The 24,536-nt window shown below is 35.6% G+C and overlaps 1 protein-coding gene across 1 annotated transcript in view; it reads right to left on the bottom strand.

Annotated features, from left to right (window-relative positions):
* Window positions 1–20,360, bottom strand: part of LOC145269319 (uncharacterized) — a 30,513-nt gene extending 10,153 nt beyond the window's left edge. The window contains exon 1 of the mRNA XM_080125017.1: window positions 20,041–20,360. The gene's annotated coding sequence lies outside the window, so the exon portion shown is untranslated. The remainder of the gene's footprint in view (window positions 1–20,040) is intronic.
* Window positions 20,361–24,536: the final 4,176 nt, after the last annotated feature.

Raw genomic sequence — 24,536 nt, 5'->3', positions numbered from 1 at the left:
AGTCAATTGGACAATAAGGCCCAGAGGCCACCCGAGGATAAGGGTTGAAAAGTGCAGTAGTCAATTGGACAATATAGTAATCGTTAGTAATGGAAATTCGGGAAATTTGTTATATATATATTTATATTTTGTTACATAGGCATTACAACTTATCAAGGCCCAGAGGCCACTAGAGGATAAGGGTTGAAAAGTGCAGTAGTCAATTGGACACAATATAGTAATCGTTAGTAATCGAAATTCAGTAAATTTGTTATATATATATTAATATTTTGTTACATACGCATTACCACTTATCGAGGATAAGGATTGAAATGTGCACAGTAGTAATCGTTAGTAAAGGCCACTATATATGTTATAAATTCCAAATTTACACAACCTGGCAAATACTGGTACCCGCTAGCAAATTTAGATTTGCAATTACAGAATATGATTCTAATTTTTTCCTTTGCTCTTTATTTTAACACTACACTAAGTTTACTGTTTTATTTCGCTACAGTTGATATTGTGTAGAACAATAAGAAAATCATAGTGAACAATGCATTCAACAAAATTTCACACACATTTCTAGATACCTGTATCTAATAAGTTCAAAAGAAAGGACACACTTAGGGAGGTATTTTGGTAGTCAAGTCACTAAATAGAGATTAGCTGGTTTCCCGGCATAGCCCAAGATGTAATATAGATTGACTGAAATACATGTTCTAGCTGGTTTCTAGGCGTTGCCAGGGATGTAATATAGACACATTATGTTGTATATTACCTGTTCTCTTCTCCCTAAGGTAAAACAATTTCATATACATGCTGTAAATTACCTATGCTAGGTATAAAACATGAACAATACCAATCCTAGGGTAGATAAAACAAATAATACATAGAGATGAAAGATTCCTCGCCCCTAAGAATAAAACATATGTTCAATATCTGCTTTTGTTTTTTCATTGTTTATACGGTCCCGAGCAACGCCGGGTAGCCCTGCTAGTCTATATATATATAAATCTCAAAAATCTGTGTCTATGTATGTATGTATGTTTGTATGTAACGCTAAAACTTTTGAAAGACGGAACAAAACTTGACAAATTTGGTATCATATTGAAGCCCCGTCACCCGGATGACAAATATCGAAATTTCACGCCAAACGGACCACTAGAAGTGGGTCAACTGATCAGTTTTCTGCAAGGGGGGCCCCCAAAAAACCTGTCATTTTAACGTTATTATTACGTATTTCTTGAATGATCCAATGATATTTATACGTAACAAAAAAAACGCTTAGTCATGTCACGTGACGTGACGTCAACATCCAGTAATGGTTACTTCTGTAAATAACTTTTCTTACCGCTAGTTTTGCAAGAATAACTCTCCTTCACTATATGTAATATTAAACGTCATGACAATGTTTCCAACGTGATTAACTGGTTAAAAATAGTAATTCTACGAGCGTATAACAAAAAATATCAAGAAAAAAATGATAAGAGATAAAAAAATTCAACTTAAAAATATTCATCGATAAAAAAATAAACATCGTTATATTTAAGCTAAAAACCAAACAGTCATTACCTTTTTTGTATTATTACCACGTGACCACTTACCTCTGTTTAACTGTGGGGGGGGGGGGGAAGAGGCCGCTTGAAAACCAAAAAAAAAATTAATTTTCCATCCCTCTTTCTTTTCTCTCTCTCTCCATCCCACTTTCTCTTCTCTCTCTCTCTCCATCCCTCTTCCTCTTCCCTCTCTCTCTCCATCCACCTTTCTCTTCTCTCTCTCTCCATCTCTCCTCCTCTTTCTCTCTCAATCCCTCTTTCTCTTATCTCTCTCTCTATCTCTCCTCCTCCTCTTCTCTCTCTCTCAATCCCTCTTTCTCTTATCTCTCTCTCCATCCCTCTTTCTCTTCTCTCTCTCTCCATCCCTTTTTCTCTCCTCTGTCTCTCCATCCCTCTTTCTCTTCTCTCTCCCTCACCCTCTTTCACTTCTCTCTCCCACCCTCTTTCTCTTCTCTTCTCTCTAACCCTCTTTCTCTTCTCTTCTCTCTCACCCTCTTTCACTTCTCTCTCTCTCTCACCCTCTTTGTATTCTCTCTCCCTCACCCTCTTTCTCTTCTCTCACACTCTTTCTCTTCTCTCTCTCACCCTCTTTCTCTTCTCTCTCTCTAACCCTCTTTCTCTTCTCTTTCTCACCCTCTTCCTCTTCTCTCTATATTACCACTTATCAAGGCCAATAGGCCACTCGAGGATGAGAGTTGAAAAGTGCACAGTAGTCAAATTCGGGAAAGAGGATGGAACCGCTTTAACGGGAGGATGAGTTATTCAGCGACTCCAACCTATTTTATTATATATATATATATATATATACATAAATTTTGTATAAAATATATATTACCACTTATCAAGGCCCAAAGGCCACTCGAGGATAAGAGTTGAAAAGTGCACAGTAGTCAAATTCGGGAAAGAGGATGGAACCGCTTTAACGGGAGGATGAGTTATTCAGCGACTCCAACCTATTTTGTTATATATATATATATATATATATATTTTGTAAAAAATATATATTACCACTTATCAAGGCCCATAGGCAACTCGAGGACGAGAGTTTAAAAGTGCACAGTAGTCAAATTCGGGAAAGAGGATGGAACTGCTTTAACGGGAGGATGAGTTATTCAGCGACTCCAACATATTTTGTTATATATATATGTCACTACCTTCAGCCGGTCGGTTGAGACGACTGTCGACCTCAGAACTCTTCCACTCCAATTACGGCAGCCTGAAAACGACCCGACTCTGGCGGTTTGCAGCTCACTATTTTCGTCCTTCCAGTGACCACTGCCGGTGATAATTCTTAGCCGTTTTAATGTTGCTGGTATGGGTTAGTTACAGAATTATCAGTTGATCATCTAAATTTATACTCTGGACCTGTCGTTGTGTAGCCGCTTACCAGCGAACATCGCCGATAAGAGAGCCGTGGATTTTAGTTTGGTGAAAAAGGAAATAAAAACGATTCCACACACGAATAAACAATTAATCTGGGTTTATTCACAATAATAATGGTCTAATAATATTTCAGAGTTTGAAGGAAGTTGGCTGTAGCTATTTTAAAACGGTTGCTTGTGACTCGAGTTCAGATAAGTTGTTCGGCCATTGGAGATACGTGTTTTAAGTCAAAAGCCCTCTCTGCCCGACTTTAACACCATCTGAATTCGCCAAAATCGAATTCTCTCTTTTTCTCTCTTCTACTTCTCTTCTCTGTGTTCGAGGAATATATACATATCCATCAATGCCCTTTGAACATCACGAGTTTGTATTTGTTTACAACAAGAAAAATTGCCTGTCATCAGCTTTAAAACCTTGTTTTCTAAAATACACAACCGCCTGTCATTTCATCTCGAATTCTGTGTTTCAAATTAAACAGCCAGATCACTCCAAACTCTGACCGTTACAACAATAATATCTCTTGACATACTTTTTCCTTTGTTTGTTCTAACCACAGAGTCATTTGATCGTCCTATTTTCATTCTTTTTGCTCTTTCTCTACAATGGCATATCAACCCCATAACTTGGTTACATACCTCCCCCACTTAAAAGAAACAATATTGGACGCAATATTTTTTCTAACCTACTTCTTCTTTCTGGGCCTTAATACCATGGCTCTTTGTGGTTTTACAATTTATAATAGTTCATCAATTGGATTCGTTCTTAAAGAAAAAAAAACTTTATCATTCATGCACATGCAAAAAGTTCTCTTTTAGAGTTTAGCGTTTTTCAAATCTGCTTTCAGTTCATACGATTGTCCATAAACCTCATTAATTTTTTTTTTATATATACACATATATGCACACACACACACACATACATACATACACATATACACATTTCAATGCATGCAACTATTTAGTCAATAGTCCATTTTTCCTCGGATTTCATTCCATGGCTCTTTCTCGGTTATCTGACTTCTTCACATATGTATCTCCAACGTTGGTAGGGTATTAGATGCGGGGTTCACTGGTAGTCTTGATTCTGTACCAGATTGATCAGGTCTGGTGTTTTTATCAGAAACCACGGTAGCGTCCCTCACGTCATGCTCATCCCTATTCATTTCAAACAACGAATGGACTTTTCCTTTTAAGCGCTCTAATTGAGGGTTACTCTCGTCCTTATCTATTTTATTAGCATCCTTTCCAGCCCTTAGGAGGCTATTGATGTAGCTAACTCTCCTTTTCCCATACACTAGAAAAGCTATTATCATTATCATGACCAAGATGATTATTGTAGGATTTAACCATTTACTTACTTTTTCCCATCGCCATTTTTCTGGTTCATTACCATCCTTCACTGCTCGTAACTCATCTAATAACTGGCTCATATTGATCTTTCTGTCTAGTTTCAAAAGAGGTGGAATTTCGCGAGCTTCTATCTTCGGAAATTTCTTAGTGATAGGTGTCCATACCTTTGACCAATTTACACGCGGTATTCTAGTTAATGACAGAAAGTCATTTCTGAGTTCAAACTTCTCTTTAAATCTGTAGGACGGCAAGATCTCTAGAGTTGGGCCAAACGCTGTGCAACTCATAGGTAGATCTATAATGGTCATAGGTGGATGAATAAGTATTTCCCCTTGTTTCCTCCTGTGTCAATCGACATTTTTACTGTATGCGTCTTACCTAATTCCTTATCTGAATTAGCTAACACTCGCTTATTAGCTTTAAATAGTCTTTCTAATCTCTCTCGGTATTGGTCAGGGCAGTCTAATTTTACCTTGTCACTAACCGCTTCACTCTCTACAGGCATTCCTTTGCGCCTCACTCTAGTTTTTAATGTTAACACTGAAGCTCTGCCCAACTTAGTTCCTGATTTAATGTTAACCGTCTTCAGACTCGTATTGGCTACCACTACCGGAAAATTTTTCGCCTGACCTTCCTGCACTAATGCTGGTAACACGGTCACGTCCTCGTCCTCTTCTATGTAGGGAAGGGGTAAAACCTGATAAATGGCTTCGCTATCCTTTATAGCCCCTTCTATCTCACCCCAGCTCGTCACCGCTGTTCTAAGTGGAATCTTTAAATCTTCACGAGACACAAGATCCACTTGAGTGAGCCTTGTGCTACCTAACATAATCTCTTCCTCCCGAAGGATTAACTTTGGAGGGTCGAATTTTAATACAGCTTTCCTCTCTCTCAGCCAGTCTCCTCCAAGTATCACGTCGTGGGTCATTTTTGGTGCTACATACAATGTGTGGGATATCTCAGTCTAGCCCACCTTTATCTTTACTTCCAGCATCCAATCTAATCTAAATCTGCCCCCATCTGCCTGAAACACGTTCACTTTAGTCGACATAAATCGGTCGGCGGGGAGTCTTAGCCTTTGCAACTCTAAAGAACTAATGACTGAGACTTCCGATCCGGTGTCTATCAACGCTCTGAACGTTCTGCCCTCTATTTCAATGTTGCAGGTGAGTTCGTCATCTTCGGACCATATTTGACATAACCTAATCCCATCTCTATCCTTATTCGAAGGATTCTTAACCTTACTTTTCCTCTTTCTACAACTGTCCCACAAATGCCTGCTCTTCCCAAACCCCTGGCATGTCTCCTTCTTCCTTAGTGGACAGCTAGTTGCTGTGTGCCCTCTTTCCTTACACTCGTCACACCGTATGAACTCTTTCGCCTTGCAACTTTGAATTAAGTGTTCTTCACTGCCGCACTTAAAACACTTAGACCTCAGCATGCAGGCCCTCTTTGGATGTCCCGGGCAGCCACAGTTAGAACAGTGCACCCCGTCTCTGCACTGGTAACTATAGTGCCCCTCTTTTCCGCAATTGTAGCATTTTGATTTTAAAGCCCCATCTATGCTTTTCCGGACATTCTTATCTCTCCTAGGGGTCACCTGCCCTTTCGCTATTGGGGCAACCCTAACTAGTTTAAAGATTTCCTTGTTGGAATCTTCTAAGGGGACGTGAGTTTTAATTTGGGTCCGGGTGGATTCTTTCTATCCCTATTCCTACATTCATGTGCCCTGTGCCCTTCTTTCTGGCAAACAAAGCACACTAGACCCCTCTTAAAGTTGGGATGGGGTATGTGTCTCCCCCCTCCCCTTAAGTCCCAGTGTTCTCGATTCGAGGCTCCTTCTTCCCCACTCTGGTGAAGCTCAGGGCACTTTGCTCGGATGTGTCCTCGTCGACCACATCCGTAGCAGACCTTCAACCAGGCTGTCTGGTTCTCCTCTAATTTTCCTAATCTCAGGAGGAGGGCTTCAGCTCTGCGAGCCTGTGCAAAGGCCTCCTCCAACGTGTTAGGCTGTGCCCTTGCCACGTCCTCACGCAACAGGGAATTGCTCAAAGCGTCCGTGAAGAACTCTGCCAGCTGGGACTTTCTCCGATCTTGATCTGGGTAAGCTACCTTAGCGACAACGCTCATGCATCCCTCTAGGTGAGCGATGGATTCGCCACCCCTCTGCCTCACACCTACCAGCGCTCGAGCTGCCTCCGTTCGGCTCGAATGACTGCCGAAGTGCCGCTGGATGTCATTTTCAAACATCTTCCAGTTGGTTTGGGATTTGTATTTATCCAAATACTCTCCAATCCATTCTGAAGCAGCATCCTTGGTATAGTCGTATGCCAGTGAAATCATATCGGCATCCGACAGGTTATAGATGCGCCCTTTCATCTCTATTGCTTTGAGCCAGGGTCCCAACTCCACAGCCCAACCTGTGAACAGTGGGACTCTGGATCCCGTTACGTTAAGTTTTGGGGTTAGCCGTCCCCCTTCTTCAATCCTACGCCCTCACTCCTCTACAGACCTACCGTTTTCATTGGTCATGGTAGTAGTCCTAGCGGATTACGTATTAAATAACAATAGACAAAACAAAAAAAAATATAAGCGCTCTTTGAAAAAGCCCACAAGAAGTCCGAAAACGAATACCGACAAGCAAAAGAAAGTGATAAGAACGAAAATAAGGTGGTTTCCTACCTGATCGCTGAGATGTTGTTGGTTCTGCGCTGCTTTTGTTGACTCGCTTGTTGGAAGGTCTCACCTGTTGTAAACAGTAAACCTCCTGTTTTTTTTGTTTGGTTTTGAATCCGTCTGCCTGGTTAGCTAACACACATTCTTCCTGATTTCGATAATCCTTGGTCAATGGCGACCAAATGTCACCCCCTTCAGCCGGTCGGTTGAGATGATCGTCGACCTCAGAACTCTTCCACTCCAATTACGGCAGCCTGAAAACGACCCGACTCTGGCGGTTTGCAGCTCACTATTTTCGTCCTTCCAGTGACCACTGCCGGTGATAATTCTTAGCCGTTTTAATGTTGCTGGTATGGGGTAGTGACAGAATTATCAGTTGATCGTCTAAATTTATACCCCGGACCTGCCGTTGTGCACCCGCTTACCGGCGAACATCGCCGATAAGAGAGCCGTGGATTTTAGTGTGGTGAAAAAGGAAATAAAAACGATTCCACACATGAATAAACAATTAATCTGGGTTTATTCACAATAATAATGGTCTAATAATATTTCAGAGTTTGAAGGAAGTTGGCTGTAGCTATTTTAAAACGGTAGCTTGTGACTCGAGTTCAGATAAGTTGTTCGGCCATTGGAGATACGTGTTTTAAGTCAAAAGCCCTCTCTGCCCGACTTTAACACCATCTGAATTCGCCAAAATCGAATTCTCTCTTTTTCTCTCTTCTCTTCTTTTCTCTGTGTTCGAGGAATATATACATATCCATCAATACCCTTTAAACATCACGAGTTTTTATTTGTTTACAACAAGAAAACTTGCCTGTCATCAGCTTTAAAACCTTGTTTTCTAAAATACACAACCGCCTGTCATTTCATCTCGAATTCTGTGTTTCAAAATAAACAGCCAGCTCACTCCAAACTCTGACCGTTACAACAATAAGTATCTCTTGACATACTTTTTCCTTTGTTTGTTCTAACCACAGAGTCATTTGATCGTCCTATTTTCGTTCTTTTTGCTCTTTCTCTACAACGGCATATCAACCCCATAACTTGGTTACATATATATATGTATATTTTGTAAAAAATATATATTACCACTTATCAAGGCCCATAGGCCACTCGAGGACGAGAGTTGAAAAGTGCACAGTAGTCAAATTTGGGAAAGAGGATGGAACCACTTTAACGGGAGGATGAGTTATTCAGCGACTCCAACCTATTTTGTTATATATATATATATATACATTTTGTAAAAAATATATATTACCACTTATTCCAAATTTACACAACCTGCCAAATACTGGTACACGCTAGCAAATTTAGATTTGCAATTACAGAATATGATTCTAATTTTTTCCTTTGCTCTTTATTCTAACACTACACTAAGTTTACTGTTTCATTTCGCTACAGTTGATATTGTGTAGAACAATAAGAAAATCATAGTGAACAATGCATTCAACAAAATTTCACACACATTTCTAGATACCTATATCTAATAAGTTCAAAAGAAAGGACACACTTAGGCAGGTATTTTGGTGGTCTAGTAACTAAATAGAGATTAGCTGGTTTCCCGGCATAGCCCAGGATGTAATATAGATTGACTGAAATACATGTTCTAGCTGGTTTCTAGGCGTTGCCAGGGATGTAATATAGACACATTATGTTGTATATTACCTGTTCTCTTCTCCCTAAGGTAAAACAATTGCATATACATGCTGTAAATTACCTATGCTAGGGATAAAACATGAACAATACCAGTCCTAGGGTAGATAAAACAAATAATACATAGAGATGAAAGATTCCTCTCCCCTAAGAATAAAACATATGTTCAATATCTGCTTTTGTTTTTTCATTGTTTATACAGTCCCGAGCAACGCCGGGTAGCCCTGCTAGTATATATATATAAATCTCAAACGTCTGTGGGTTTGTATGTATGTTTGTATGTAACGCTAAAACTTTTGACAAACGGAACCAAACTTGACAAATTTGGTATCATATTGAACCCCCATCGATGACAAATATCGAAATTTCACGTCAAACGGACCATTAGAAGTGGGTCAACTGATCAGTTTTCTGCAAGGGGAGCCCCCAAAAAACCTGTCATTTTAACGTTATTCATTACGTATTTCTTGCTGGATCCAATGATATTTATACGTAATAAAAAAAATACTTAGTCATGTCACGTGACGTCAACATCCAGTAATGGCGATGTCTGTAAATAACAACTTTTCTTATCGATAGTTTTGAAAGAATAACTCTCCTTCATTATATATAATATTAAACGTCATGACAATGTTTCCAACGTGATTAACTGGTTAAAAATAGTAATTATACGAGCGTATAACGAAAAATATCAAGACAAAATGATAAGAGATACAAAAAATTCAGCTTAAAAATATTCATCGATAAAAATATAAACATTGTTATATTTAAGCTACAAAACAAACAGCCATTACCTTTTTTGTATTATTATCACGTGACCTCCTACCACTGTTAAACTATGGGGGGGGGGAAGAGGCCACTTGAAAAGTTGAAGAGTGCAGTAGTCAATTGGACACAATATAGTAATCGTTAGTAATGGAAATTCAGTAAATTTGTTATATATATATACTAGCAGGGTTACCCGGCGTTGTTCGGGACCGTATAAACAATGAAAAAACAAAAGCAGATATTGAACATATGTTTTATTCTTAGGGGAGAGGAATCTTTCATCTCTATGTATTATTTGTTTTATCTACCCTAGGACTGGTATTGTTCATGTTTTATCCCTAGCATAGGTAATTTACAGCATGTATATGAAATTGTTTTACCTTAGGGAGAAGAGAACAGGTAATATAAAACATAATGCGTCTATATTACATCCCTGGCAACGCCTAGAAACCAGCTAGAACATGTATTTCAGTCAATCTATATTACATCCTGCGCTATGCCGGGAAACCAGCTAATCTCTATTTAGTGACTTGACCACAAAATACCTCCCTAAGTGTGTCCTTTCTTTTGAACTTATTAGATATAGGTATCTAGAAATGTGTGTGCACTTTTCAACTCTATTCTTCGAATGGCTTATGGGCCTTGATAAGCTAATATATTTTTTTTACAAAATATATATATATATATATATCAAAATAGGTTGGAGTCGCTGAATAACTCATCCTCCCGTTAAAGCGGTTCCATCCTCTTTCCCGAATTTGACTACTGTGCACTTTTAAACTCTCATCCTCGAGTGGCCTATGGGCCTTGATAAGTTGTAATATATATTTTTTTACCAAATATATATATATATATAACAAAATAGGTTGTAGTCGCTGAATATCTCATCCTCCCGTTAAAGCGGTTCCATCCTATTTCCCGAATTTGACTACTGTGCACTTTTAAACTCTTATCCTCGAGTGGCCTTTGGGCCTTGATCAGTGGTATTATATATTTTATGCAAAATATCTATCTATATATATATATATATATATATATATATATATAAAAAATAGGTTAGAGTCGCTGAATAAATCATCCTCCCGTTAAAGCGGTTCCATCTTCTTTCCCGAATTTGACTACTGTGCACTTTTCAACTCTTATCCTCGAGTGGCCTATGGCCCTTGATAGGTGGTAATATATATGTTTTACAAAATATATATATATATACATATATATATGTATATATATGTATATATATATATATATAACAAAATAGGTTGGAGTCGCTGAATAACTCATCCTCCAGTTAAAGCGGTTCCATACTCTTTCCCGAATTTGACTACTGTGCACTTTTCAAGTCTACTCCTCGAGTGGCCTATGGGCCTTGATAAGTGGTAATATATATTTTCTACAAAATATATGTATATATATATATAACAAAATAGGTTGGAGTTGCTGATTAACTCATCCTCCCGTGAAAGCGGTTCCATCCTCTTTCCCGAATGGGACTACTGTGCACTATTCAACTCTCATCCTCGAGCGGCCTAAAGGCCTTAATAAGTTGTAATATATATTTTTTACAAAATATATCTATGTGTATATATAACAAAATAGGTGGGAGTCGCTGAATATCTCATCCTCCCGTTAAAGCGGTTCCATCCTCTTTCCAGAATTTGACTACTGTGCACTTTTTAACTCTCATCCTCGAGTGGCCTATGGGCCTTGATAAGTGGGAACATATATTTTTTACAAAATATATATATATATATATATATATAACAAAATAGGTTGGAGTTGCGTAATAACTCATCCTCCCGTTAAAGCGGTTCCATCCTCTTTCCCGAATTTTACTACTGTGCACTTTTCAACTCTTATCCTGGAATGGCCTATGGGCCTTGATAAGTGGTAATATATATTTTTTACAAAATATATATATATATATATATATATATAACAAAATAAGTTGGAGTCGCTGAATAACTCATCCTCCAGTTAAAGCGGTTCCATCCTCTTTCCCGAATTTGACTACTGTGCACTTTTTAACTCTCATCCTCGAGTGGCCTATGGGCCTTGATAAGTGGTAATATATATTTTTAAAAAATATATGTATATATATATATAACAAAATAGGTTGGAGTCGCTGAATAACTCATCCTCCCGTTAAAACGGTTCCATCCTCTTTCCCGAATTTGACTACTGTGCACTATTCAACTCTCATCCTCGAGTGGCCTAAAGGCCTTGATAAGTTGTAATATATATATTTTACAAAATATATATATGTGTATGTATAACAAAATAGGTGGGAGTCGCTGAATAAATCATCCTCCCGTTAAAGCGGTTCCATTCTCTTTCCCGAATTTGACTACTGTGCACTTTTCAAATCTTATCCTCGAGTGACCTATGGGCCTTTATAAGTGGTAATATATGTTTTTTACAATATATATATATATAAGAAAATGGGTTGGAGTCGCTGAATAACTCATCCTCCTGTTAAAGCAGTTCCATCCTCTTTCATGAATTTGACTACTGTGCACTTTTCAACTCTTATCCTCGAGTGGTCTATGGGCCTTGATAAGCGGTAATATATATTTTTTACAAAATATATGTATATATATGTATAACAAAATAGGTTGGAGTCGCTTAATAACTCATCCTCCCGTTAAAGCGGTTCCATCCTCTTTCCCGAATTGGACTACTGTGCACCTTTCAACTCTCATCCTCGAGTGGCCTATGGGTGTTAATATAGAGAGAAGCGAAAGAGTGTTAGAGAGAGAGAGAAGATAAAAAGGGTTAGAGAGAGAAGAGAAAGAGGGTGAGAGAGAGAGAATAGAAAGAGGGTGAGAGAGAGAGAATAGAAAGAGGGTGAGAGAGAGAATAGAAAAAGGGTGAGAGAGAGAGAAGAGAAAGAGGGTGAGAGAGAGAAGAGAAAGAGGGTGTGAGAGAGAGAGAAGAGAAAGAGGGTGTGAGAGAGAGAGAGAAGAGAAAGAGGGTGTGAGAGAGAGAGAGAGAAGAGAAAGAGGGTGTGAGAGAGAGAGAGAAGAGAAAGAGGGTGAGAGAGAGAAGTGAAAGAGGGTGAGAGAGAGAGAGAAGAGAAAGAGGGTGAGAGAGAGAGAGAAGAGAAAGAGGGTGAGAGAGAGGGAGAGAAGAGTGTAAGAGAGAGAAGAGAAAGAGGGTTAGAGAGAGAGAAGTGAAAGAGGGTGAGAGAGAGAGAAGAGAAAGAGGGTGAGAGAGAGAGAAGAGAAAGAGTGTGAGAGAGAGAGAGAGAGAAGAGAAAGAGGGTGAGAGAGAGAGAAGAGAAAGAGGGTGAGAGAGAGAGAAGAGAAAGAGGGTGAGAGAGAGAGAAGAGAAAGAGGGTGAGAGAGAGGGAGAGAAGAGTGTAAGAGAGAGAAGAGAAAGAGGGTGAGAGAGAGAGAGAGAAGAGAAAGAGGGTGAGAGAGAGAAGAGAAAGAGGGTGAGAGAGAGAGAGAAGAGAAAGAGGGTGAGAGAGAGAGAGAGAAGAGAAAGAGGGTGAGAGAGAGAAGAGAAAGAGGGTGAGAGAGAGAAGAGAAAGAGGGTGAGAGAGAGAAGAGAAAGAGGGTGAGAGAGAGAGAAGAAAAAGAGGGGTGGAGAGAGAGAAGAGAAAGAGGGGTGGAGAGAGAGAAGAGAAAGAGGGGTGGAGAGAGAGAAGAGAAAGAGGGGTGGAGAGAGAGAAGAGAAAGAGGGGTGGAGAGAGAGAAGAGAAAGAGGGGTGGAGAGAGAGAAGAGAAAGAGTGTGAGAGAGAGAGAAGAGAAAGAGTGTGAGAGAGAGAGAAGAGAAAGAGGGTGAGAGAGAGAGAAGAGAAAGAGGGGTGGAGATAGAGAGAAGAGAAAGAGGGGTGGAGATAGAGAGAAGAGAAAGAGGGATGGAGAGAGAGAGAAGAGAAAGAGGGATGGAGAGAGAGAGAAGAGAAAGAGGGATGGAGAGAGAGAAGAGAAAGAGGGATGGAGAGAGAGAGAGAAGATGAGGAGGGATTGAGAGAGAGAGAGAGAGAAGAGGAAGAGGGATGGAAAATTACTGTTTTTGTTTGTTTTGAAGCAGCCTCTTCTCCCCCCTTCCAGTTTAAGAGGTAGGAGGTCACGTGGTAATAAAGGAAATGGCTATTTATTTTCTAGCATAAATATAATGATCGTTTTTTGATCGATGAATATTTTTAAGCTGAAACTTTTTCATTCCTTTACATTTTTTCTTGACATTTTTCGTTAAAACTCTCGTATTTTTAACCAATTAATCACGTTGGAAACATTGTCATGAAGTGTAATATTATATATAACGAAGGAGAAGAATAATTGCAAAACTATCGGTAAAAAGAGTTGTTATTTACAAACGTCGCCATTACTGGATGTTGACGTCACATCACGTGACATGACTAAGCGTTTTTTTTTTTTACGTATAAATATCATTAGATCATTCAATAATTACGTAATAAATAACGTTGAAATGACAGGTTTTTTGGGGGCCCCCTATCAGAAAACTGATCAGTTGACCAACTTCTAGTGGTCCGTTTGACGTGAAATTCCGATATTTGTCATCCGGGTGATGGGGCTTCGATATGACACCAAATTTGTCAAGTTTGGTTCCGTCTGTCAAAAGTTTTAGCGTTACATACAAACATACACACAGACGTTTACTCGAGGATAAGGATTGAAAAGTGCACAGTAGTAATCGTTAGTAATGGAAATTCGGGAAATTTGTTATATACCTATTTTTTTGTTACTTAGGCATTACCACTTATCAAGGCCCAGAGGCCACTCGAGGATATTACCACTTATCAAGGCCCACAGGCCACTTGAGGATAAGGGTTGAAAAGTGCAGTAGTCAATTGGACACAATATAGTAATCGTTAGTAATGGAAATTCAGTAAATTTGTTATATATATATTAACTAGCAGGGCTACCCGGCGTTGCTCGGGACCGTATAAACAATGAAAAAACAAAAGCAGATATTGAACATATGTTTTATTCTTAGGGGAGAGGAATCTTTCATCTCAAGTTTTAGCGTTACAAACAAACATTTGTCTTTTATATATATAGATAATGACAGGTTTTTTTGGGGCCCCCCTAGAAGATAACTGATCAGTTGACCAACTTCTAGTGGTCCGTTTGACGTGAAATTTCGATATTTGTCATCTGGGTGATGGGGCTTCGATATGACACCAAATTTGTCAAGTTTGGTTCCGTCTTTCAAAAGTTTTAGCGTTACAAACAAACATACATACATACACACAGACGTTTGGCTTTTATATATATAGAAGATATTTTGTTAAATACGCATTACCACATATCAAGGCCCACAGGCCACTCGAGGATAAGGATTGAAAAGTGCACAGTAGTAATCGTTAGTAATGGAAATTCGGGAAATTTGTTATATACCTATTTTTTTGTTACTTAGGCATTACCACTTATCAAGGCCCAGAGGCCACTCGAGGATATTACAACTTATCAAGGCCCACAGGCCACTCGAGGATAAGGGTTGAAAAGTGCAGTAGTCAATTGGACACAATATAGTAATCGTTAGTAATGGAAATTCAGTAAATTTGTTATATATATATTTATATTTTGTTACATACGCATTATCACTTATCAAGGCCCACAGGCCACTCGAGGATAAGGATTGAAAAGTGCACAGTAGTAATCGTTAGTAATGGAAATTCGGGAAATTTGTTATATACCTATTTTTTTGTTACTTAGGCATTACCACTTATCAAGGCCCAGAGGCCACTTGAGGATATTACCACTTATCAAAGCCCACAGGCCACTCGAGGATAAGGGTGGAAACGTGCAGTAGTCAATTGGACACAATATAGTAATTGTTAGTAATGGAAATTCAGTAAATTTGTTATATATATATTTATATTTTGTTACATACGCATGACCACTTATCAAGGCCCACAGGCCGCTCGAGGATAAGGATTGAAAAGTGCACAGTAGTAATCGTTAGTAATGGAAATTCGGGAAATTTGTTATATATATATATATATTTATATTTTGTTAAATACACATTACCACTTATCAAGGCCCAGACGCCACTCGAGGATAAGGATTGAAAATATTCAACAAATTTTTTATCTACAGATTAGAAAATTTGTATATAGGGTATTCAGACATATGGAAATATATCTAGCATAATCTATCTATTATATCTATAAAAGTGAGAATGTTTGTGTGTGTGTGTGTGAGGTAGCGAGAGAGAGAGAACAATTCTCAACCTATATATTCAACACATTTTTGTCTACAGATTTGAAAATTTGTATATAGGGTATTCAGACATATAGAAATATATCTAGCATAATCCATCTATTATATCAATAAAAGTGAGAATGTTTGCGTGTGTGTGTGAGGTAGCGAGAGAGAGAGAGAGAGAAAGAGAACAATTCTCAACCTATATATTCAACAAATTTTTTATCTACAGATTTGAAAATTTGTATATAGGGTATTCAGACATATGGAAATATATCTAGCATCATCTATTCATTATATCTATAAAAGTGAGAATGTGTGTGTGTGAGAGAGAGTAAGAACAATTCTCAACCTATATATTCAACAAATTTTTTATCTACAGATTAGAAAATTTGTATATAGGGTATTCAGACATATGGAAATATATCTAGCATAATCTATCTATTATATCTATAAAAGGGAGAATGTGTGTGAGAGAGGGAGAGAGAGAGAACAATTCTCAACCTATATATTCAACAAATTTTTTATCTACAGATTTGAAAATTTGTATATAGAGTATTCAGACATATGTAAATATATAAAGCATAATCTATCTATTATATCTATAAAAGTGAGAATGTGTGTGATAGAGAGAGAGAACAATTCTCAACCTAGATATTCAACAAATTTTTTATCTACAGATCTGAAAATTTGTATATAGGGTATTCAGACATATGGAAATATATCTAGCATAATCTATTATATCTATAAAAGTGAGGATGTGTGTGTGTGAGGTAGAGAGAGAGAGAGAGAGAGAGAAAGAAAGAGAGAGAGAACAATTCTAAACCTATATGCTCAACAAATTTTTTATCTACAGATTTGAAATTTGGTATATAGGGTATTCAGACATATAGAAATATATCTAGCATAATCTTTCTATTATATCTATAAAAGTGAGAATGTGTGTGTGTGTGAGAGAGAGAGAGAGAACAATTCTCAACCTATATATTCAACAAATTTTTTATCTACAGATTTGAAAATTTGTACATAGGGTATTCAGACATATAGAAATATATCTAGCATAATCTATCTATTATATCTATAAAAGTGAGAATGTGTGTGAGAGAGAGAACAATTTTCAACCTATATATTCAACAAATTTTTTATCTAAAGATTTGAAAATTTGTATATAGGGTATTCAGACATATGGAAATATATCTAGCATAATCTATTATATCTATAAAAGTGAGAATGTGTGTGTGTGAGAGAGAGAGAACAATTCTGAACCTATATACTCAACAAATTTTTTATCTACAGATTTGAAATTTGGTATATAGGGTAGTCAGACTTATAGAAATATATCTAGCATAATCTATATATTATATCTATAAAAGTGAGAATGTGTGTGTGTAAGAGAGAGAGAGAGAACAATTCTCAACCTATATATTCAACACATTTTCTATCTACAGATTTGAAAATTTGTATATAGGGTATTCAGACATATAGAAATATATCTAGCATAATCTTTCTATTATATCTATAAAAGTGAGAATGTGTGTGAGAGAGAGAACAATTTTCAACCTATATATTCAATAAATTTTTTATCTAAAGATTTGAAAATTTGTATATAGGGTATTCAGACATATGGAAATATATCTAGCATAATCTATTATATCTATAAAAGTGAGAATGTGTGTGTGTGTGAGAGAGAGAGAACAATTCTGAACCTATATACTCAACAAATTTTTTATCTACAGATTTGAAATTTGGATATACCAAGGGTATTCAGACATATAGAAATATATCTAGCATAATCTTTCTATTATATCTATAAAAGTGAGAATGTGTGTGTGTGTGAGAGAAAGAGAGAGAGAGAGAGAGAGAGAGAGAGAGAACAATTCTCAACCTATATATTCAACAAATTTTTTATCTACAGATTTGAAAATAAAAGAAAGGACACTCTTTGGGGCGGATTTTGATGATAAGAAGTCACTAATTAGAAATTATAATAAACATTCAAATAATTTAAGAATTTTACCAAAATAAAATTGCATGGTAATCACCCAATTTCTGCCACAAAATTTTGATTGGCAAAACTCATAAACATAAAATATATTTTTTCTAATTTCATTTTTTTTTTTTACATAATCTGGTTTGATGTTTTCCTAAATATTCAAATCACTATATTTTGCTGCTTAATATCAAATACAGCAAATGAGTTATTTTTTATGCATCAAACAATTACATTTTCTCATTCATCCAAACTAATCACTGAACATCAATTTCATATTTTCTTCACTAAAATATTACTGTGCTTGATGCGGATCATTTTTTTTTTTTCATTTGTTCACACATTTTTCCAATTTATATATATTTTGTCTAAGATTCTTAGCCTATGTCATTGCATACCAATCTGTTTATTAAAAGTTAAGGTTCACTGTAAACACATATGTTACACCAAAATAAAAACGCTTCAGATAATGTCTTGATATTCAATTCAGTTTCTCACATGACATCTTATGAAGTCAGTAGAAATGTTACAGACTTTTGAATCTCAAACACTTTCAATACTGTGCACTGATATTTTCTTTTTTGGAATATAAGCACATTCATGATTTTTTTTTACAAACGTTAAAAAATTTCACATTGTGTAGCAATGTACTGAAACAATTATAAAAATATTTGTTTTTATTTTGGATGATGCAGGGCATCCGAAGAGAGATTTTTCTAACAAAATGAAAGTATAATTTTTAGCAATAGGTATCTAGGAAAAGGCCACTACATATGTTATAAATTCCAAATTTACACAACCTGGCAAATACTGGTACACGCTAGCAAATTTAGATTTGCAATTACAGAATATAATTCTAATTTTTTCCTTTGCTCTTTATTCTAACACTACACTAAGTTTACTGTTTTATTTCGCTACAGTTGATATTGTGTAGAACAATAAGAAAATCATAGTGAACAATGCATTCAACAAAATTTCACACACATTTCTAGTTCAAAAGAAAGGACACACTTAGGGAGGTATTTTGGTGGTCAAGTCACTAAATAGAGATTAGCTGGTTTCCCGGCATAGCCCAGGATGTAATATAGATTGACTGAAATACATGTTCTAGCTGGTTTCTAGGCGTTGCCAGGGATGTAATATAGACACATTATGTTGTATATTACCTGTTCTCTTCTCCCTAAGGTAAAACAATTTCATATACATGCTGTAAATTACCTATGCTAGGGATAAAACATGAACAATACCAGTCCTAGGGTAGATAAAACAAATAATACATAGAGATGAAAGATTCCTCTCCCCTAAGAATAAAACATATGTTCAATATCTGCTTTTGTTTTTTCATTGTTTATACGGTCCCGAGCAACGCCGGGTAGCCCTGCTAGTATGACTATAAAAGTCAACATTTCCAATGCGAACTGTGAGTGGGACTTATGAAAAAATATATATAAAAAAAAATGTTAAACCAAAATGGAATTTTTTTTTCGTTTAAAAATTAAATTATTTCGTTTTTGTTAATAAAATTTTATTTTTAGAAAAAAAAAATTTCTTTTTATAAAAAGTACGATTGTTGCATGTTATTCTATTGATTAATTCCGTTGGGGGGTGGGGTCAATTTTTACAATCGTAAAACAGCGCATTCTCTGCAAGTTTTACCCAAAAAAGTTGCTTAAGAATAATGGATTTTAATTCGTTAAAAAAAAAAAAGAAAACGTTTTTTTTTTTTTTTTTTCACTTTTTGGCTCTGCCTAGTTCATAAGTACCAAAAGGAAGGATCATTTTCCAAAAATTAGTTTATCAAAAGAAAAAAATATGGTACTTTTACAGTTTAATCAAGACATTAATAAATGAAAATATCAAAAAAAAAAGTTTATATTGTACGTATCCGTTATGGAATGAAGTTCTCCGAAAAAAAAAATTCACTTAATTTGATTGGGTAGTTTTTTTTTTTTGTTGTTTTTTACAGCAAAAAACAATTTGTTATGATATCGAGCAAAAGGTTCGATTTTTAAGAAGAAAAGCTAGAATTAAAGATGGGGAGGGAGTGTCGGCGCTTTAAATTTAATAATCTCCCCATGGTGTGTTTTAAAAATACAAACAATTTTTTTTTAAATTCGAAGATGTCTACCTTCAACGTGCTGTCATAAAAACGTGTTTTTCTGCTGTAAAAAGAAAAAAAAAAAATTACAAAAAAACAAACAAAAAAAAAACTACTCACTCAAATTAAGTGAATTTTATTTTTTTAATCTTCAGTCCAAAACGGATACGTACAATATAAACTTTTTTTCGATATTTTCATTTTTTAATGTCTTGATTAAACTGTACAAATGTATATATACCCTATATATATATATGTCTATATATACTCTATATATCGGTTATTATTTGAAATGTAGTGGAGATAACTACGGGTTGGGGGTCACACTAGATCAGGGACAGTTTTTAACTTTTTACATGTTACAAATGGAAACAAAGAACAAAGGAAATTGAAGCAATTCCTACTTACGTTTCAGCAAATCTTTGTACACATCATGTGAGTGATTTAAACAAAGAATAAAATGACGACTGTATGATTTGTAAATTAAAATGGAAATCTGATTACGAAAATGACGCTTTCATCACATGAAATCGCCGTTTGAAGTTTGATCTTTTAACTTGTTTTCTGAAATGATCAAGAAGTGTGATTTACCTCCCCTTTTCGTTCGCTCTCTCTTTAGTATTCTTTTTCTTCTTCACCAAATGCATAAACAAAGTGGTAAATGTTTACTTTAACTACAACAGAACACCGACCAATAAAATTTGTTTTTTTTTTATGTGGTTTTCGGGGTCGCTGACAACGAATCTGATATTTAAACCCGTCGCAAATTTACCGTTTGCATGGTATTAGCCCCTGAACCCTCACACTATTTTGTGCCAACTCACCGCCATTGTTTATGCTATTCTTACATGATGCGTTCGCGCATGGAAGCGCGTAGTAAGGTGACTTGCAACATCGCGGAAGAATTTTTAAGCAGACATTTGAAATAACAAGAAAGTTTTAGGTAGTTTTTGGTGCTTTTTAATTGATCTAAAAAAAATTAAGTTTTCACGAGCGGTTTATATAGCATTTTTTTTTAGGGGGGGGTTCAATGATAGAACTTGTACATTTAAGACGTGTTTCTGCAGTTTGATTTACCGTTTCCCCCCCCCACCGTATATATATATATATATATATATATATATATATATATATATATATATACATATTATGACACTATATAGACATATTTCAAGGTTGTACAATTGGTTTCGTTACGCCGAATCAACCAGATATATATATATATATATATATATATATATATATATGTGTATATATATATATATATACACACAAAAAAATTTGTATTTATATATATATATATTTGTATATATATGAATATATATATTTATATATATATATTTATATATATATGTATATTTATATATATATATGTATATATATTTATATAAATGTATATATATTTATATATATATATTTTGTGTACAGAAAGTTGTTAGTTGAGACAGGTCATTGGTACCGTCGGTTTCAAGCCCGATAATAAGGCCCGTTTAAGGTATCCTTATCGAGCTCTCTTCAGCCAATATTCGTCTCGATTCGAGACGAATATTGGCTGAAGAGAGCCTGTCTCAACTAACAACTTTCTGTACACAAAATATAAGTACGCTCTTAAAATTTGGATTTTCCTTTTAATTGAGCACTCTGCTGGAATTCTTTTTCCAAAAAAACTAATCATATTTATATATATATATATATTTATATAAATGTATATATATTTATATATATATTTGTGTATATATATATATATTTATATATACATTTATATATATATTTATTTATACATGTATTTATATATATATATATATATATATATATATAAATATATATTTATATATAGTTATCTATATATATATATATGATTATGTATATATAAATATACTTTTATATATATATAATAAATTCCACAGCCAAACAACGTCGCAGCTCACAAGAGCCATGACAGTAAACGAACCGGAAGTCCAAGACTCGAGTTTCACCCTCATTTCGGCTCATCAGTTAGACGCGTCTCAACTCAGAATTCGAAAACCCGAGCCTCTTGCATGCGCGGCAAGCACTCTACCAACTGAGCAAACGCCCCGCACACAAGAATTTCTATTAACCAACACGGATCAAGCAAACCGCGCCAAAATCCGACTGTGAAATGAACTTACTTCATCTCGACAAGGGACGCGGTACTCCAACCAGTCAATAACCCAAGCCGATGTCTCACAAGTAGGTGTTTTTAACTCAAAAGGGCGACGCCATCCAGCAATGCTAACATAAACGAGCAACTTATAATAGGATTTTAAGAATGTGAGAGATTGTATATAATAAATTCCACAGCAAAACAAAGTCACAGCTCACAAGAGCAATGACAGTCAACGAACCGGAAGTCCAAGACTCGAGTTTCGCCCTCATTTGGACTCATCAGTTAGACACATCTGAACTCAGGATTCGAAACCCGAGCCTCTTGCATTTATATATATATAAATATATATTTGTATATAAATATATGCATGTATAAATATAGATATATATATATATATAATATAGGTATATATATATAGGTATATATATAAGTATATATATATATATAAATATAAATATATATATATAAACATATAAATATGTATATATAAACATATAAATAATTATAGATATAAATATATATTTATATATAAATATAAGGTAAAATTAAAAGCCAAGAACAATGCGAGATTTTTTTTTTATATAGAGTAAAATTAAATGCAAACAAAAGAAATAAAGTTCTTTTTTTTGTTGTTTGTTTTTTCTTTTTCACACAAATTTTAACTCTAAACAACAGTAATTTTTTTTTTCTGTTGTATTCAATGGTGATATAAATCTCAATATATTTCAGACTTATTAGTCCATTTTCAAGAGAAGACAGCGGAAGAGTGTTCAAAATTGGAAAAGTAGCCGCAGAGTTTGCCACGTGATACCGCGAAATATAGAACAAAAAATGACGTTAGGAGAACGTTAAAATAAATCAGTTGATGTTTGAAATACTTGTTGCGTTTGTGAATCAAGGGAGATGACTATTCAAGCAAGGTTTTTTTTTTTTTTTAATTATTGTTTTTCTTATATTTTAAACTTATATTATAAAAGCGGAGCTAAATTCCAGTCTATTGTTTAGTGTGGGAGTATTTTTTGAAATAATTAAAGATTCGAGGATACGAAGTTGACCTACGTTTCTTGAAGAAGCAAGAATGTTGATGTGAAAATCTGGTTCTGAATTAATGCAAGTGCGAATATGTTTATAGAACGACGAAGCAGTAGTGTTTAAGTGCTCTTTAATGCGGTGATGAAGCAATCTGGTAGTGCTTCCGATGTAAGATGCACTGCATTTAGCGCATTGTAGGTCGTAAACAACGTGGTTATTAAAGCATAAACCTGTGTGTGATATTGGGCAATTAGAGAGTGAACAAGGGGAAGGTGTATGCGATGGATGTTTTCGGTTGAGCTGTTGTCTTAAAGTAGATCCAGTGTGGATGAGTTGAATGTTGAGCCCCTCGCTGCGGATGGCTTTTCGGATTGAAGATGAGATTTTGTCACTGAGGAAGGGTAGTTTTAGAAAACAATTGTTAGAGAAGGGTCGGGTGTTGCGTTTTTTTTTTTTAAGTGAGGATAGGATCGTATTAGGGTAGCCGTTTAGTGAGAGGGTCTGTAGGAAATTGTTAGTGTGTGTATGTTTGTCGGAGATGTTAGTGCATTTATCTTGTATGCGTGAGATTTCGGCATGTGCGTAGTTTAGTTTGTCCTTGAGAGGTAGCGCAGATTTGAAATGTACGAAGAGGCGTTTGCTGGCGGGTTTTCTGTAGAATTCAGTGCATATGGCACCATTTTTTTTTATTTGTATTTTAAAATCAAGTAGAGAAAGAGATTCCGAAGAGTCTGGGTGTTCTATAGTAAATTTTAAGTTTGGGTCGGCGTTATTGAATTTGTGGAAAATGTTAATAGCTTCTTCGCGGGAGTATGTGATAATTAAAATGTCATCGATATATCTAGTAAAAAGGAGATAAGAATAGCAGGTACTAAGGGTGTGTCTTTCGAGTTTGTCCATATAAGCAATGGCAAGAATACCGGATAGACTGGAGCCCATGGGTAGTCCAGATACTTGTTTGAACGTGTTTTGTAGGAAAGTAAAGTAAGTGTTGTCTACTATAATACGGAGGAGTTGTAAGAGATCTCCTGGAGTAATTCCGAAGCATTGTGGGTTTTTAGATGCTATAATGTCTGCCATGAGATTAATGGCTGGATGTGCAGGAATTCAATGGTGATATAAATCTCAATATATTTCAGACTTATTAGTCCATTTTCAAGAGAAAACAGCGGAAGAGTGTTCAAAATTGGAAAAGTAGCCGCAGAGTTTGCCACGTGATACCGCGAAATATAAAACAAAAAATGACGTTAGGAGAACGTTAAAATAAGTCAGTTGATGTTTGAAATACTTGTTGCGTTTGTGAATCAAGGGAGATGACTATTCAAGCAAGGTTTTTTTTTTTTTTTAATTATTGTTTTTCTTATGTTTTAAACTTATATTATAAAAGAGCACTTAAACACTACTGCTTCGTCGTTCTATAAACATATTCGCACTTGCATTAATTCAGAACCAGATTTTCACATCAACATTCTTGCTTCTTCAAGAAACGTAGGTCAACTTCGTATCCTCGAATCTTTAATTATTTCAAAAAATACTCCCACACTAAACAATAGACTGGAATTGAGCTCCGCTTTTATAATATAAGTTTAAAACATAAGAAAAACAATAATTTAAAAAAAAAAAAAAAAAAAAAAAACCTTGCTTTAATAGTCATCTCCCTTGATTCACAAACGCAACAAGTATTTCAAACATCAACTGATTTATTTTAACGTTCTCCTAACGTCATTTTTTGTTCTATATTTTG

This window comes from Euprymna scolopes, chromosome 45, assembly GCF_053919585.1.
Source record: "Euprymna scolopes isolate OS-2025 chromosome 45, ASM5391958v1, whole genome shotgun sequence".
Classification (NCBI taxonomy): Eukaryota; Metazoa; Mollusca; class Cephalopoda; order Sepiida; family Sepiolidae; genus Euprymna; species Euprymna scolopes.
This window is presented reverse-complemented; position numbering and strand designations above follow the sequence as displayed.